Source organism: Dermacentor andersoni, chromosome 10, assembly GCF_023375885.2.
Source record: "Dermacentor andersoni chromosome 10, qqDerAnde1_hic_scaffold, whole genome shotgun sequence".
Taxonomy (NCBI): Eukaryota; Metazoa; Arthropoda; class Arachnida; order Ixodida; family Ixodidae; genus Dermacentor; species Dermacentor andersoni.
Window position 1 is genome coordinate 63,222,706 of NC_092823.1, and position 17,755 is coordinate 63,240,460.

General features: G+C 46.0%; 1 protein-coding gene across 2 annotated transcripts in view; it reads left to right on the top strand.

Annotated features, from left to right (window-relative positions):
* Nucleotides 1-401: 401 nt before the first annotated feature.
* Nucleotides 402-17,755, top strand: part of LOC126543862 (synaptotagmin-1-like) — a 252,245-nt gene continuing 234,891 nt past the window's right edge. For both annotated transcript variants that reach the window (XM_055062404.2, XM_055062405.2), the window contains exon 1: nt 402-1,120. The gene's annotated coding sequence lies outside the window, so the exon portion shown is untranslated. The remainder of the gene's footprint in view (nt 1,121-17,755) is intronic.

Below are 17,755 nucleotides of genomic sequence, written 5' to 3' on the forward strand. Positions count from 1 at the left end.
GGCGGCAGCCACGCGCTCCTAGTATCGCGTTTCAATCGCTGAGCACTGTTCTTTCGCCGCAAACTGCCAGCATAACATTTGTTCCTTTCGCGGCAGGGTGGACTCAGTCGTCGATGAACTCGATACCGATCTGGCTCAAGCGGCGAAAATGCACCGTGTGACAACTGTATGTGATTCACGTATAGCATTCTTATAGGGGGAAACGGGTTACTCTAACTCCCTTCCCCCTGTTGAGCTCTTCTTTTCCTGTTTCGCCACGACACGTGGCTCCTGATTTAGCCAAGTCCGACAACGACGGCAGAGGGTGCGCATAAACAGCATCGCTTTAATAACAGTTGCGAATGTCTAGTTCCATCGCGCGCATGCTGCCAGTGTTTGAAATTCCCTCTTCGCCAGATTCACCGGAAAATCGTCGCGCCTTTCTAGCGCGGCAGGCGGCGCCAGACGGCGCCGCCGTCATGGGGGCGCACAGGCGCTTCCGTTTCCCGACTTCGAGCTCGTTCTCCCCCCCTCACCTCGGCGTCCGGCGTCGGCGTCTGCTACGGAAGGGAGTTCGAGCTCTACCCTCGCGGCACCAGCAGGCAGCGGCCGTAGCAACGGTGACGTAGAGAGTGAGCGGTTCGCGGAGAGCTCGCAGCTGAGCGAGTACGTTCGGCGGACTGCGATGACAACGATCGCGGCCGCCGTTAAATTCATCTCGTAATACGCCACGCAACGTGAGACCGTCGGTGCCGGCCTGAAGATCGTCGTCCGCGTCGTGGTTAAATCTCGCCATCCAGACGTGCTCCTGGCTTAGGCCTCCTTTTCTCAGCCGTCTGCTCCTGGATATCTTCGAGCCGCTCGCCGGAAAACGACGACAAAAGAACCCACATCGCCAATCGTCAGCGCAGCACTGTCCGTCGTCGACTGTGTTTTAATGCCTTCCCGCCGCCGCTTGGCACGTCGGCCGCCCGACGCCGTGGCCCCACAGTCCGAGGAACCGCGACCCACCCACCGAAGTCGCTCAGAATGTGACGTCGGCGGAACCTAGGAGTCGTCGCCCGTCGAGCAACAACACGCGCCCGCGGCAGCGATTCCAACGCAGCAGCGGCGGCGCGGGGAGTCGGCGTTGCTTCAACAGGTGAGGCCTTCTAGAGCGCAGCTGCCGCTGGCGGGCCGGCGCGTCTTCTGTCGGTATTTCTGCGCTGAGTTGGCAAGCATACACGGTGGGTTCCGCGCCTGCCTTGTCATAACGCTCTTGCTTTCGGTTACGTTTCTCTGCGGATGACTCGTTGAGGAAGTGGTTGCTAGTATCAAAACAAGCGGTGGGCGCATGACACGAGCATTGGCTAAAACAATGGCAGCGGAAGGTTGCTGTCGTCCTCTTCTGCACATGCTCTACTGGAAAACGCTGGTGCTAGAAAACAGGCCCGCTTACGTAGTTTCAGTTTTATAGCGAAGTTGCTTAGAACGAATGTAACCCTGTAATTGGAAACTACTTACAGGGTAAACAAAGAAATTAGAAGACAAAATACGCACGATAACACAAAGGGCAGCGCCTTGCTACTAGAGACTCGAGTTGGTTGCCTCAGCGCAATAAAACATACTGGAGCAAATATTCGTAAAAACATGAGGCATGTGGCTGCTGCAGCAAAATATCCGTAGACCACTCAGTACATCCTAATCGAATGCGAAGCTATTCACCCAGTGAGACGCGCAGGTAAATTACAGCTTCCAGAAGCGCTTGGATATAGAATAAACGGAAACATCAACCGTTTAACACTTTAGATAAGCACCGAGCGTTTAGAATATTGGTGGGGTCTATACGACCGAATCCGTTACAGGCGTAGGTAGCGATACAAGGTAGATAGAAAAAATTTGAAGAAGAGATAAAAGAAGGTTAAGTAGCTGTATACAAAAATGATAAAATAAAAATCATGTATAGTATACCTGAGTAACTCAAGCAGCCTAGGCGACTATTTGTCACCGGTCCGTTTCAGAGGGGACGTCAATCAATCAATCATCGTGATCACGATCAATGTCGAAACACAATTCCTCGTTAAGAATAACGAAAACGGTTCCTTCAACTCTATTTCTTGCTATGCTTAGTACACTGGTACCAAAAAAAAGTATTTGTTAAACACCTTGTTCATATTGTAGTTAGTTATTTGCTGAAACAGTTACTGAAATATTCGTAACACAAAACTCGCTCGGACACGTCGAAATTGCCGCTGTACGCTTCGCGTTATGTTTCCCATGCTTGAATAAGAATTTTCAGGTAACGTACTCAACGTAGCAAACATGATACCTTCGGCATTACGGGGCGTCACACTGTAGCGTTGTGGGTTCCTGAGAAATAATTTCGCTCTGCTTCGCGTTGTTATTTCACTTTATTCATGTGTGTGTGTGTGTGTGTGTGTGTGTGTGTGTGTGTGCGTATGTGTCTGTTTGCGTGTTTTTGTGTGTTTTACTTCCGGTGCTTTGTTTGCTCACCTCCACGCACGGCCTGACGGACATGTCATTACAAGGACTCCTGCATGACCTTGCTGCTTCTATTTTTACGTAATTGTGATTGCAGCGCTTCAGATGGACGAATATACCATGGCTGTGTTCCGCTATATCCTGCGATACGGGAAACAAAAATCCACTTTTGGCTACGGCTAGAAAAAAAATTAAGTGTTCCAGCTTTAGCTGAATATTCCGTTCAGTATTTGTTCTACGTCTGTATTCGGATAATGTTCGTACGTGTCTAATCTGTGCATGTGAGATAGTATGTATGTCCTGTGTCGAAATAATAGCAGCTAACGTCTGTAGCGAAACAGATTTTCTTAGGCGAAGTTGGTGCTTCAATAAACGGTAATCATTGTGCTTTGTAAAAAGAAAGACAGCGTTAAACGAAACATCTATAACACAGCAATGCAATTTATGTGAACTCACAAGCGTGGAACTATTTCTCTCCGTTGGCAATAACATCTACGGTGTCGGTGCCAATGCGATCAGGAATAACTAGAACGTAGAGGTAAAATCAATTATATTCAAAGTTTCATGGCAACCTGCTTAACCAATGCAATGCATGAAATATTTTTACTTGAGATAGTTTCACGAACTCCCGATTCCAACGTATTAACAGTACTTGCCTCTATGTTGCTTGTGTTAATAGCGAAAAACATGACTTTTTCGGCGAAGTAACCAAAACGTAAATGTGTGTTTTATTGCGATAGTAATTATATGGACATTCTCTATGAATTCTTGCCCTCGACGTAACCATTATTCTCCTAATATATATATATATGCATGCCAAGCGCTCCGTAAGACCACTTGTCCGCGGGTGATATGCTGTTGTCTTCCTGTGGCTTATCTGGCTGTATTGCAAAATTGTTTGGGTTAGCTCTGCAGTGCAAGCCGTTCCTCTGTCGGTGATAAGGACTTCTGGGGTGACATGTCGCAGCAGGGTGTTCTCGACGAAGAGTTTAACGACTTCGGCAGCACTACCTATAGGTAGAGCTTCCCTTTCGGCGTTGTTAGAAACGGCACCTTTTCCTGAGCCTTCTTCGAGTTCACCAGGCCACATCGAATCGCGCCACACCTAATTAAGGAGCGCAGAAGCAAATCTACCATGTTCCCGAGGAGTGGCACGTCTGAACAAGGTGGCGTCCCCCACCTCGTGCGCCACATGTGGAGCTATTGTCCCACTGCTTGACTCTTCCCGAAAGTGCCTGGCACGGTTCCAGGTAACGTGGGTCCTGAGCCAAACTGCTTTGCAGCTCTGAAAGGTCGCTCGAAGACAACCCGTCTCCCCCCATCCGCCTATTGTGACGGCGCTTGCAAGCCGCGAGGCAACGACGGCCGTAATGCACCGTGAAGCCCTGGGAGCAATCCCCCCCGTCCGCCTTTGTGACAGCAGTTGCAGACCAGGAAGGCAATACCGCAGACAAGTAATCCCTCGGACAATTTAGAGCCCAAGGAGCGACCCTCTGCGCTCCTTGGGGGGACTCCTTGTGACTTACATTCGCACGGGCGCCTACCATTGGCCGAAAATGACGCCACCTGAGCGAGCTCGCCGATTGGCCAAAAATCACGCCACCTGAGCGGGCTCGCCGATTGGCCGAACCTCAGGTGACTCGAAACACCGAAGCGGTTAAAAGCCAGAGACCGGGAGCAGCAAGAGAGGTTCCTTCATTCACCTCTTTCGAGCTTCTCGCCACGGGCCGCAGCGTCCGAGTTGCTGCCGGCCCGTAATGACTTTATGACTGGTAATTTCTTTGTAGTCTCACTGCAAATAATGTAAATAAACCTCCAGTTTTCATCTCAAAGTCCTCCTCAACCTCGGCCAACTCCCGCACCCAACGGCAAGGTCTAAAAATCTGGGATACAGCAATTGGGATGGTCCTCCAGATCCAACAGCGTAGCGAGTAAGGTGGTCGGTAGCCACGACTATCCACAGATTCATACCGATCTGCTTAAACGGTCGGCAAGGAGGCTCGATCGGCTGTAGTAATGCCGCCTGCCTTGTCAGTGGTGTCTTGCGTCACAGGCACTCTCTACATGTAGTGACGTAACGAGGACCAATATATATATATATATATATATATATATATATATATATATATATATGTGTGTGTGTGTGTGTGTGTGTGTGTAGCTAATTAACAAGACAAAAATTATTCTATGCGCGGAGTGCAACAAGGGACCGCTGGCACCTCAGAAGCGTCATACTTAACCATTAGGCCACAGACGCTTGCCTCAGCAGTCGCAATCGAACACCCTTAAGAATAACCCGCGTTTCATAGATGTTTCGTGGATATTTCGTATACCATCTAGTAGCGCTGTTACTTCTCCCCAGCAAGAGACGCCTGGCATGCTGACTCGCACCGATAAGTCGTGCCCGTGCACGACTTGTCGGTGTGCTGCTCAAAGGCTATGTTGCTCAAAGTGCTGCTCAAAGGCTATGTTGCATGTTAAAAGGAATGCAGTATTACTAGCTAGAATCAATAATCATTACTGGAAAAGCACACATAAGAAACAAAGTATACAAATTTCACAGTGCCTCAAGTGGGAAGACTAATGAAATTGCATGTCTGCAGAGCGAACATCCCCGTGGCTGAATCCCAGAGCAGAGGTCCCAAACGAGTTTCCTAAATGAAACGTTAAATCTTGCCATTGTTGTCAATGCTACGCCATTTGGACGAAACTGCCACTTCTTCTAGACAAATGGCCAATTAAAATTTTTTCTGAGCGAAGCAAGTAACTCTAATAAAACCTTTCAAAGCAGTCGCTTTTATTGCGGTGCTTCCCCGTGTACTCGACTGCGTGAAGATATAAAATGTTTGGCTTAAGTCCTGAAATTGAACTTGTTGGTTCGTTAATGTATGAAACTCCTGTCTTCAACCCTTTAACTGGCAGCTCAAGAATATTGTTGACCTTACAAAAATAACAGAAAAAATGGTACAAAGCGAAATATTGGTCTGTGCCTTTTAATTATCTTAATTTATGTACCTTCTCATGTGGTAATCACGTAAATGTCGACTATGAGCAGCAGTAGATGTTTTGGTTTTGAAACTCGAAGACCTTGTCGGTATCGCCTTAGCGAGCGTGGGGGTCGTGTTATCGCTAACGCGAATTTTTTTTTCCTTTGTTTAAGAAAGCTATTACTTTTTTCTCCTTTGAGGTGGATCCCCAGAACACACATTTACTTTGTCAAAGCAAGTACCAAACGCAAGTATTGGTGCACACATTGGTCGCTAATAAACTGGTCAACAATATTTTGGACCCGCTGTATGTCACTTAGCTTTCAGAAAAGCCATTTAATATTTCATCTGGGATGTATTTGAACAGTATGAAGAAGGAATAAAGCCATACAAACATTCTAGGTCAGGTCTTTCTCATCTTGCCAGTTTAAGGGTTAAGGGTTAAGTTAAGGGTTAAGGGATAATTAAGGGTTAAGGGTTTAAGGGTTAAGGGTTCGCCTCGGAATGAATTTTTTTCAAGGCTCCGTTTAATTATGTCCTCAAATTTAAATGGCACTGACATGTCTTCGGATCGAGTCACTTCAGCCACTCTTCGTAGTCCGAAATTCCGCAATGGCAAAGACGCCAGTACAATAATTATTGTTTCCACGGTAGGTGACAAGGCTTGTTTTGTTTGTATGAACGCGTGCCAGCTCTTTCTCGTAAACAAGCGCTCTGCGTATTCAGCTAATGCTTGCCGTCTGTTCTGACTGCGTGCGTATAGGGAGAAATACCGTACGTCAAATGAAGCTGAGAGGTGCCGACAGGACAAGCACTTAGTTATAAAGGACAAGAGGTTGGTTCTCCATGATAGCTTTACAAGGGGCACCTATGGAATATATTGATCGTGTCGCCGACCCTTGTGCCGTGATTCCTTCGGGTTAATAGTATTACTTGCCTTCATTTACGACATAACTTTCGAAAAGTATATGTCCGCTGTAGCATGTGGTGCCTAGACCGCTTTGAACTCAATCTATCGCGTCGCCCATTTCCATCCTACACAATTTGAGGCAGTCTAAATCAGCCATGGATGGGAAGTTATGCTGCATCTTGTGCGTGGTAGTGCTTTCTTCTCATTTGTATTCTAGAACTATTTAACGCAACCTGACGTGCAAGATCAAGAAACAACTAGCGTACACGCAAGTGTCTATTTGGTTTTCGAAGTAAATTGGTCCTCGGTTTCTGTCATAACTATCACAGCTGCCACGAAAAAAAATAAAAAAAAACTTCATCCGTATTTACAGGAGTAAGGGCATAATTGTCTATGCGGTTTTCTTTCGAAGGTTGGCGAACCAGTTGACTTTATAAGATTACATCTGTCTTGTCTGAGAACGCAGTATTTCACCGCTTATTTACGCGGTTCAGGGATAGATACAAATGAATAATTTTGTACAATCAACACTATTGCGCTGATCACAGACGCGCTTAGGCTAAGTCTAGCTTCGTTCCAATGAAATCAATTGCGCGCAGGTAGAGTCAGAAATCGACCTGACCGATGCCCGACCCGACCCATGCCCGACCCGACCGTGTATATGCATCTTGTCAAGTGTCTTATAGGCGAGCAAAGCGACACCTTTCAGGCGAGTTCACAAAACGTGCCTGGCCGCTCGCTTGACACGTACCGGCCTAGTTTACACGAAATATGTCACTGGATGTCGGTCCGACAAGTCGGACACGACTTTATCGGGTTCTCGTAAACGTAGCACCTTTCTTGTTTGTTCGTTGTGAGAAAGCTTTGCGCATAGGTTAGGTTAGGTTAGGTTAGGTTAGGTTAGCCAGATAATTTTTCCTGATGGTAGCAACAGAAGAGATGAAAGTTACGGATACCTAGCTGGCATTGGCAATGAAGGGCACACGGCTCAGCAACTTGGTAGGCATTCATGTTACGGAGTGGCGGCACACAGAACACGGGCAGACGAGCAAGTACGTGTTGTCGTTCTCGTTCTGGTGTCCGCGCTGCGTACGCCTTGCTCTTCTTAAGTTCTACATAGACTCCTGAACACAGAACGATAGTCTTTTGCATGCTGCTATAGTTATTGCTTTCATACCACTCTCGTTATTTAAGTAAGCATGTAACATCTGTTACGGCAGTTGTTTGGGTCTGCCTGGCACATTGTGACTTTTGAAAACGTGCTGCTTTGCATTCTCGATTTTGATGTATCGCTATGAGTCGAGAGTGTAACTGTCGGTAGTGTCTTATCGTCTAGCTCTGTATTTATTATTTGTTCGAAAAAATTTCGAACAGATCTATGAATTAAAGAACGACTTGTAGACAGCGACGCCTCTTTCTTTATGCATGATAAAAATAGAAATACGAGTAAAATTCGTAATTACAAGTGCGTCAAACTTGTACTCATCACTATTATGATGGTTATAGCATGTGGCAAATAACGGAAGACGATATAGTTAGGTGTCTGCATATATTCCGGCGCCACATTTTTTCTTCCCTCTCGAGCATCTTGTCGGACAGTTCTTGCAAAACCTTCTATGCCGTAGACGTAACATATGACGCAGGCAATTTGCATACTGAGGCCCAATTCAAGAAACTCAACGTTGGTAAAAAGTGTAACCCATAGGCATCTGGCTACTTTCGTGAAAGTGGCCACTATGGTATCAATTTTCGGTACCAGTATTCAGACTATAATTAAAAGCTCCATCTATTTTTCTGCCGCTGAACGATCCTACTTTATTCGTAACACCGTCAATTTACCTAGTACTACAGGGTGGCACTTTTTGTATTCGGTGGAATATTTGAACGAAATGGGTAATTAGTGATTGCTGCAAACATTTGCGTAATCTACATTAGTCAACTTGATGATTCTTGTCCGCCCAATTTCGTGTCCACGGTACTAAGCGGCAGTGTAAAAATACTATTATTGAAAGGCCCCTTGTCTGCGGTTTTTTCACCTTGTGCTTTATTCTTACTGAGTCCGTTATTGTTGATGACGCATAAAGCATGGCAGATTTAAAGGCAATCTAATTGCAAGGAGCGAAGTTTTCGCTTGTATTTTCTTTCTTCTCTTTTTGAATCGTCAGTTGTTCAAGCAAGTATTTAAAACGTCGTTGGTGTTGTCGTGTACGCTTCCGAATTTCGTGATTTTTTTTTTTTTTGAGGACGACGCGCACATGCAACGTGATACGCAAAGCGGTGGTGCGCTTGACTAATAACATGGACAAATGACGGTAGCCATATTATATAGACAATTAACCAATCATCTTTGCTCAGTGGGCAGAAAAACGCGACTGGGGAGGGGAAGGGGGGGACGGGGAGTTAAACAATCAGCTTGACACTTTTAGGCCTTCTTGGTTCGTACAAGAAAGAAAAAAAAAAGAAACTGCACTCCCCAACGCGGTCGCGCTTAATCACGCACGAAGTGTTCCGATTTCTCAACTTTGTGCGCGCTTGCAAGTGAAACATCACAGGCTGCCGATTTTCTTCGGGAGCTGCTCATTAACCGAACAACGGCAAGATAGTTATGTATAGTCGGTGAATGTTTTCCTCACAATTAGGCAGGCTGGGGTCAGAACTGCGAATTAATATTTTTTTTATTGCCTATTTGTTTCGCCCTATGCACGTGGTGTGCAAGGGGTGTACGTGTGTGCGGATGTGGATGTGAGTTCGGGTGTGTGCAAATGAATATGCATTTTTTACCTATCTGAACTTTGCACCTCTGCTCAGGTAAGAGTAGCGCAGAAAACGGTAAGATAGTTATGTATAGTCGGTGAATGTTTTCCTCACAACTAGGCAGGCTGGGGTCAGAACTGCGAAATAATATTTTTTTCATTGTCTATTTGTTTCGCCCTATACACGTGGTTTGCAAGGGGTGTACGTATGTGCTGATGTGGATGTGAGTTTGGGTGTGTGCAAATGAATATGCATTTTTTACCTATCTGAACTTTGCACCTCTGCTCAGGTAAGAGTAGCGCAAAAAACGGCAAGATAGTTATGTATAGTCGGTGAATGTTTTCCTCACAACCAGGCAGGCTGGGCTCAGAACTGCGAAATAACATTTTTTTCATTGTCTATTTGTTTCGCCCTATACACGTGGTTTGCAAGGGGTGTACGTATGTGCTGTTATGGATGTGAGTTCGGGTGTGTGTAAATGAATATGTATTTTTTACCTATCTCAACTTTGCAGCTCTGCTCAGGTAAGAGTAGCGTAAAAAACGGCAAGAAGAAATGTTTTGCACATTTGGGTAGGTTTTATTTGAACTTTGGCTCCCAAGAAGTGACACGCCGATTCAGAGCCAAGTCGACGTCTAGACACTGCCTGAATAACGCGGCGCGCTGTTTCAGAGACTGCCGAATTCCCCCATTTTGGAGTTTCGAGTGAAAAAGGGAAAAAAGGGCGAAGTCGGCCGAAGTCGTAACAGCGCCCTCCGTGATCCTATCTGAGAAGATAATGTGGCAGAACGTGGTAGCGCCCAGCAGAGCACCTCCTGGGCGGCGTTGCTTAGCCTTATGTTCGCTCAGCCTAATTTCGCCAGCAACACGGCTTGTCCTTTAAAGCGAAGCTTTGTTTTTTTTTTTTCGCGAGTCCGGCCGCACTATCCTGACTGTGGCGGTGGGGTGCTGCTGCTGTCTTCACGAATAGCCAATACTTAAACAAAAAACGGAACTCCGTGCACGATGGTCGGACTGAATTTCAATCACCCACACAACGGTCGGATGCTCTAACCATTAAGCTCTGCAATTGCAAGTATACTTCTATGATGCCAATGGCTCAACTAGTCTTTGAGATGTTTCGCATTACATACCGCTGTTTCCCGAGTGCATGTACGTGCAGACACAACCGGATTCGAAGAGGCCGAGTTTGGACAGCAAGTCACGTGACTGATATGGCTTGGTCGAGGACCTTCTGTAAGACTCTTTGCACATTGCAATAACACAAAGACCCACAAAGGTTTCAGCACCTCTGTATACTCCTAAAGAACGCTTTCGGCAAGATGTGCGTTGGATTTTTTTATTGGTCAATGATTAAGACTGAGTATGTAATGTTGCAAACATGAATATGTTCTTTTACAATCATCACTTCGGTTGTGATAACTATACGCGCCCTTCTCGGTAGGAGGGCTTAGAAGGCCGCACAGGCATGTAGCAAAGCAAGCCGGAAAGGCGGGAAACGAAACAAACTAAAACATGTTTATTCTAGAGACAAGCACTGGGACTGTGAATGCAGATTCAGTGTCATCTATCTGATAACATTTGCTTTGCAACAGCCTGATAAGCCTTTGTTTCTTACTTCCAAGCCAAATACTTTAAATCGCGAATACTTTTTTATGTACATTTCAGCCACTGTCTTAGCAACCCAGAACATCCAGTTATATCTTTCCCATGGCTAGTGGACAGAGTAGGAAGCTTACATTGTGAGAGCCGTTTAGGCCACCGAATGATCTTTATTCTGTGACATATTATTGCCTAATATTGACTGAGAAATAGGGTACGTGAAGAAAGAGCGAATCCACCAAGAAAAAAAAACATCATATCCTGAAAATTTAGTTTAGGCGCAGTGTAAAGAATGATGAGTTGTTTCCACGTTTTATTAATGCAATTATTCTCACCCAAGTAGCTTCTATCAGACAAGGTAGTCAATATGAGCTTAACCTACAACATGGCTGGCGTGCCTAGGGTGCAAAACCTGGGCTATGGAAGTAGACCTTTGACGAGAGCAGTAACCTCTGAGCCATTGAGTTGTGCAGATGTGATGGCATCAACAGAAGCATAACAACCCCACTGCTTTTTCTTTTTTCTAGTAACAATTCAAAGTTTGCTCTTTGGCGCGCGCAATTAAAGCGGTGGCGGTCAACATTGTTTGGTCGCGCGCCCGCATTTATCAGCGACAAAGACCAATCTTAAGCATTTGTAGGCTGTTTTTTTTTTACCTTTCTTTCACAAACAGCTTGTTTTTCTGTAGCATCACAGGGTATCCCAGATCCACGTGGAACGGCTTGAGAAGAGTGCTCCCCATTTTAACCTGCCTAGAGAGTAGGTTGTTGGATCTTGACCTCGCCATTGTGAGAGTCGTTGCTCCGCGTAGGCTGATATCCGGCTCATCTTTCAACACAACGGGGCACAGGGGACTATTGACCATCCAAGAAGATACATTTATCGAAGCCCACGGAGTGCTTCGCGTGGTGGAGAGGTATTGCAGCAACGAGGGCGCTGAGAGGACAAGCGCGAACTGAACGTCAGTAAAAGATGTATGGAAATAAAAACGAAACGTAGACTCATTGTGTGTTCAGTTTCGGCACACTGCGGCGCGAACGCCTCGTAAATGGGGTTTGCAGTCTGTGGGCACACCGCGCTGAACGCCTCTGTCAAAGCCATTTTTTATAACAAAACGTTCTCTCAGTTATGAAATGAAGGTATAGAGGTGAACGCGCGCAGCTCAAGAGCGTCGGGAGACTTGAAAGCGTTCGGAAATGAGGCTTGGGTAATATTGCAGACTGGGCGGTGGATATGTAGCAGCACACCTATATTTTCGCATGGTTTAACCGAGCAAAGCGAAAGAAACATTCGGCCAACATTTAACAGAGGTTTCCTGCCGCCACTGAGAATAGGAGGTACATCACGATGCAAACATTTACTCTCAAGGCTGTGCTGGTTAGCCACGAAGTAAATGTAAATCATTTGACGGGTCTTTGCGCACCTTTAATGGCGCTGGTGCTTGTGCCATCGATAACATTTTCACGCTCAAGGGTGCAAACATTTTTCCTCTATGAGGAGAAATGCATTCTAGATGAGTTGATTGTTGAGCTAGTTGGTTTTCCATAATTGAACTAGTAACTTGGCGCGATAGAAACCAGAGATACAAGAAAGGTGGACAAAGACAAGCGCTTATCTTTGTCCACCTTTCGTGTCTCTGTGGTATTTATCGCGCTAACCTACCACTTCAATTGAGGAGAAATCGAAAGTGATTATAGAGACGGAGAGTCGAGGAAAAAAGAAAAGGCGTGAATAGTACGGTGGAGCCGATTAGAATGCCACCCTCTTATTATTTACTCGTCGTCACCTTTACGCTGAATGATTTGCGAATCGAATATCTAACCCCACCCCCCTCCCGACACCCCCACCCGCCCCACAAGCAGTGCTAAATAATCCTACCTAGAACAGCATTTCCTATAAAAGAAAAAAAAAAAAAAAACATGTGCTACAACTGGCAGTACATGTATTTGAATATAGCCGGAGAATGTCGGGAGATTGTTCCAGCAAGCTGTCCGATGATGTAAAAGTGCTCGTGCGTGAATCCGTCCGTGTCACTCGCACTGGAACGTCACGCTGGTCGCGTAATAGCTTGCGTTCGCGCAATCAGTGCGAACCTGTGATGCACTCTGCGGGAACATCGGATACAACAGGTCGCGGCGAGGGCAGCGCACGGGCAACGCTCCCCCTCTGAGCTGAGGTGAATGACGTTTATGTGGAGTCGATCGATAGCACCTTGGGTCGGGTCAGGTCACCGGGACTCGCCAGAGAGTTCGCTGAAGCGCGAACGCTCGACGTACGGAGTAAGAAGCAGTTAATGATATTGGCGTGCTTTGAAGTTCTTTTGTATCCTAGTGTTAGTTGTCGGCTTCAAGTGACCCTCCTTTCCACCGCCCCAATTTTTTATAGGGCTTTCGTGGAAGCGAAACGGGAATGGATGCAATTTTCTGATGATTCTTGGAAGAACTGAAGCTGTCTTAGAAGGAGTTCGCGAAAAAAAGGTGCGTGTCTGACCATGAATATTTTGTAACACCACAGGAATGAACGACCGAAGTGCTGTTTGGATTTCCACTAGGCTGAGTACAAAAACAGTGACATGATTAATGCTCCAAGGAACAAAATTTGCGTGGCTATCAGTAAGCTCGGACAGCCTTCGTCACACGACCGTCTGGCTCCCGTTCCACCCACGGAATTGTGGGTAATATAGCGTAATAGAGTGTACGGGGAGTTCGTGTAATGCAAACTTCACAATGGAGATACAAAACGCCATGGCTCAAAAAGAAGAGGCTATGCACACTTCAAAATTAAAGTTTATTGTGGAAACAATTTTCACCTTTTCGCAATGTAATATTTTCTTAGTCGACCAGTATGCAAACAGGAAAGATAACGAGCGTGAGCAATTTCGAATAGGAAGGATATTGTCGAATCGAGAACTGGCTTATGAAAACAAAAATCTAGATTACTTTTGTACGGTGATAAGGAAGGCTGCACTAATGTACATACACCGATATACCGGACACGTCACGGCACCTACAGAATAATAATGTTATCACCTCCTTAAGCTCAGAGATAGTTATACGAATGTAGGTCTGATGCGCTTCTCTGCGTCTGCTTTTGCCCTCACCTACCAGTGGGGTTAAAGCTTGGTTTGACGAATACCAGACAAAGTGTTCGGCAGTGCTTTTCTTTTTGAAGAGCGACAAAACGCAAGGGTGGTCGCAGGAGCTCGGGTGCGGTACGCGGCTACATAGCGTGCTATTTTTGAAGACACTTCAAAGAACTCTTTTATCGGGTGCAGGAGCAGCTGGTTACTTTTTTCGAAATTGATACATCCTAATTTGTCCCCTGTCACTGAGCTTTTCCGTTTTTTTTTTTTTTTTCGGTGGCAGTACAGCTGCAGGGGATGCATGTTTGCAGTCCCAAAGGAGCTTCCTAATAAAAGAGTGAAAAGATTGCGCTCTTTCTACTTCAAAACGTGGGCATCGATTTAGCCAGCTCCTTCCCAGAATTACGTCTCCGCCATAGCCGTCTGTCAGGCCATGGCGGCTCTCGGAACCCTTTGCCTCTGTCTATGCTCGTTGGACCTAATTCAATAACCGATTTGTTCCCAAACCGATTTGGTATTGGCCGGTTGCATTACCTAATAATGTGTATGCTTCCGAGAGCGACCGGTACCTGCTATTTACCAAGTAAGCTTACGATCTTGTTAAGTGCAGGAGAGTGTTGAGGATTTATAGACAAGGAATGTTGAGATCGCCACGAGGGCACTTGGGCGCATTACATCGCGTCCTTCACTCGCCAAGGAGTGCCTGTAATAAAGGAGCAGGCTCGTGACTGGAGTGCTCACTTTACTTTGTTCTTTCCATATAGCTTGATATATTTGTTCCGTTGCGCCTACTTCACTTCCCTGTTCTGGCAGGAGCACTTTTATGGCACAGCCGACCGTAATACCGGGGACACATCGTGAAGACTGTTTATTGCTTCACCGTCACTAAATGTGTGCACTGCTAGTTCCGGAACAACAGAAGCAACCACGGAAAATATAAACAGGGTGGCCAGCGAGCTGAAAAAAAGGAACAAAGAAAGAAAAAAGGAAAGAAAGAAAGAAGGAAAGAAAGAAAGAAAGAAAGAAAGAAAGGAGGCAGGAAACGCGACATTGCCTAATGTGCTAAACTAATGCATGTAAATGGGCAAAAAAAAATATGTACGGTCTGGTAGAAGTGTTTCTCGATGATTTCTTTACAGCGAAAAAAATTGAAAGGAAGCCTGAAGTGTAAAGCGCGTACATGGCAATGTCTACCATACACTCATTTTCGCCTACGTCTCAATTGAAGGAAATTGAGACGCAGATGAGAAAAACGTGTTTGCAGTTAACTTCTCACAGAGAAAGAAAAAGAGCTAGTTGAGAATATGGAATGGCCGCTCGAAATGCGCATCGGATACTGCGCGGAGTAAGTGCAAATATTCTTACTGCCTACGGCTCCACATGCGGCAAGTAGGGCTGTAGACACGTAGCGTTCACCGCAAATTTGTGGACGTTGGTGGTATGCTCGATAAAATGCGGCGCAGGCGCCCGTAATCAGAGCAGGCTAAACGCTGCTCGAGCCTTCGTGTGCTGTGCGAGGAAGATCCCGGCTAATGGGCGCGCCGTCTGTCTCCGGTCCTTCCGTGGGCGATCGGTGATTGGTTGATGTGGTGGGGATGGTTCGGGATCAGTTGCTTCCCTAACAGGGAACGATCTCCCGAGGGAATAATCGCTTCCGACAGAAACCGTCTGCCTACGAAGCATTTTGCTTAGCTTTCTTGTTTCTTGCAGTCTTCCGATGTGGTCGGATAGTGTTTACGCTACTGTCCGAGCTGCTTTCTGGGTCATTGGGTCGGAATTCTTTTTTCTTTTATATACTTCGAGGTAGACATAGTAGTTCTGCGGAAACCCGCAAGGTGGAGAGAAGTAATGAATAAAGGGAAAATCAGACATCCACCCGTTCGTAGCAATTACTACAAAGGAAACCCAAACGGGTTCCTCGAAAGAAAGGCCTCATAGTTGAAGAAAAATTCGTCCTGGTCCGGGACTCGAACCTGGGACCACCGCCTTTCCGGGGCAGCCGCTCTACCATCTGAGCTAACCAGGCGGCTAGCAGACGGCAGGGCGAAGTCGAATTTGTCGACAACACGAAGCAACGGCAAGAGCGTTTCCTTTGTAGTAATTGCTACGAACGGGTGGATGTCTGATTTTCCCTTTAGTCATTACTTCTCTCCACCTTGCGGGTTTCCGCAGAACTACTATGTCAAGCTCTTGCCGTTGCTTCGTGTTGTCGACAAATTCGACTTCGCCCTGCCGTCTGCTAGCCGCCTGGTTAGCTCAGATGGTAGAGCGGCTGCCCCGGAAAGGCGGTGGTCCCAGGTTCGAGTCCCGGACCAGGACGAATTTTTCTTCATCTATGAGGCTTTTCTTTCGAGGAACCCGTATGGGTTTCCTTTGTAGTAATTGCTACGAACGGGTGGATGTCTGATTTTCCCTTTATTCATTACTTCTCTCCACCTTGCGGGTTTCCGCAGAACTACTATGTCAAGCTCTTGCCGTTGCTTCGTGTTGTCGACAAATTCGACTTCGCCCTGCCGTCTGCTAGCCGCCTGGTTAGCTCAGATGGTAGAGCGGCTGCCCCGGAAAGGCGGTGGTCCCAGGTTCGAGTCCCGGACCAGGACGAATTTTTCTTCAACTATGAGGCCTTTCTTTCGAGGAACCTGTATGGGTTTCCTTTGTAGTAATTGCTACGAACGGGTGGATGTCTGTTTTTCCCTTTATTCATACTTCGAGGTAGTAGAAAAAGTGGCGGTCGTATTTTTTGCTCCTTTAGTGCACAAACTTAGCCGACAAATAAAGTCAAACGCGAATGCAACCTACCCGGAAGACGCGAAGTACTCTCTATGTCGAACACGTAAATCGTAATGGTCAAGACCCATCTACAGTATAACGAACCCGGATAATACGAACGACTCGCTATGTCGAACATGTAAATTTTAATGGCCAAGATTCACCTATATTACCTACTCATAACGAATTGCACATTCCTAATGTATCAAACTCGCAGCATCCATAGCCAGTGCTCTATATCTGTTTGCATGACGGGGATGTAACACTCAAGGGAGTTACTTTTTCCTTTCTTGAATAGGCTTTCTTTGTGGTATTGCCGCGGCGGTACTGTGTTAACATACAAGAGCTTAGACTAGACTGGGTCGGCAATACTTTGCGCATCGACAATGCCATGCTTACTGACGCAGGCGAAGAGTCCAAGGCACCCGTAAAAACAGTGCATAGTGCCCGCATTTTTTCTTTTCAATAAACTGTTTCCTTCCTTGCGCCTTTTCTACGCTGGAGGCAGAAAATCCGTATGCCATAACTAATGTGTTACAACAGTTCGTTTAGGTTCGTTACAGACGTGCAGGGATTGGTCGAAAAACCATATATCTCGAACTATTCTTAGTGCATCAGACTGCTCATTATAAATGAGTTCATTAGTATATGGTCGCAGCGCATTTCGCATGAGAAAGCGACGGCAAGAGTTAAAATCAATCACGCAAGTTCTTCGTCGAGTGAACGGGATAAAATCTTGGCAATATCTTCTTGAGAGAGAAAGACAGAGAGACCGAAGGCAAGCACAGAAAAGCCATATGAGCGTCCAGTTTGCCACCCTTTGCGAGGCGTAAGGGCAAGAAGCAATAGAGACCTAAATAAATATCAGGGACGTAATAGCTCCTCAAGCCTCTTCTAAATATTTACCCGTACGTTGACAAGGTAATAAAAAAAAACTTTATTAATTTGAATACCGCGGTTGGATACGGAAAGCAACGTCTCCATGTTTGTCGGGAAAGTAACAATTGCATCGAGTTCGTTGCTTTAAAAATATGCAAATGCCACGTTGCTCTACAGTTTTCTCATGGACGCTTTTTATCTCATTATAATATCTTAGAAGTTAATAATGAATCAAGACAAATTATCTAAGTAGGTGGAATGAAAAAAAGTTATCGAAGTATCTCTAAGCGACTGCAAACAACATTACCTTGC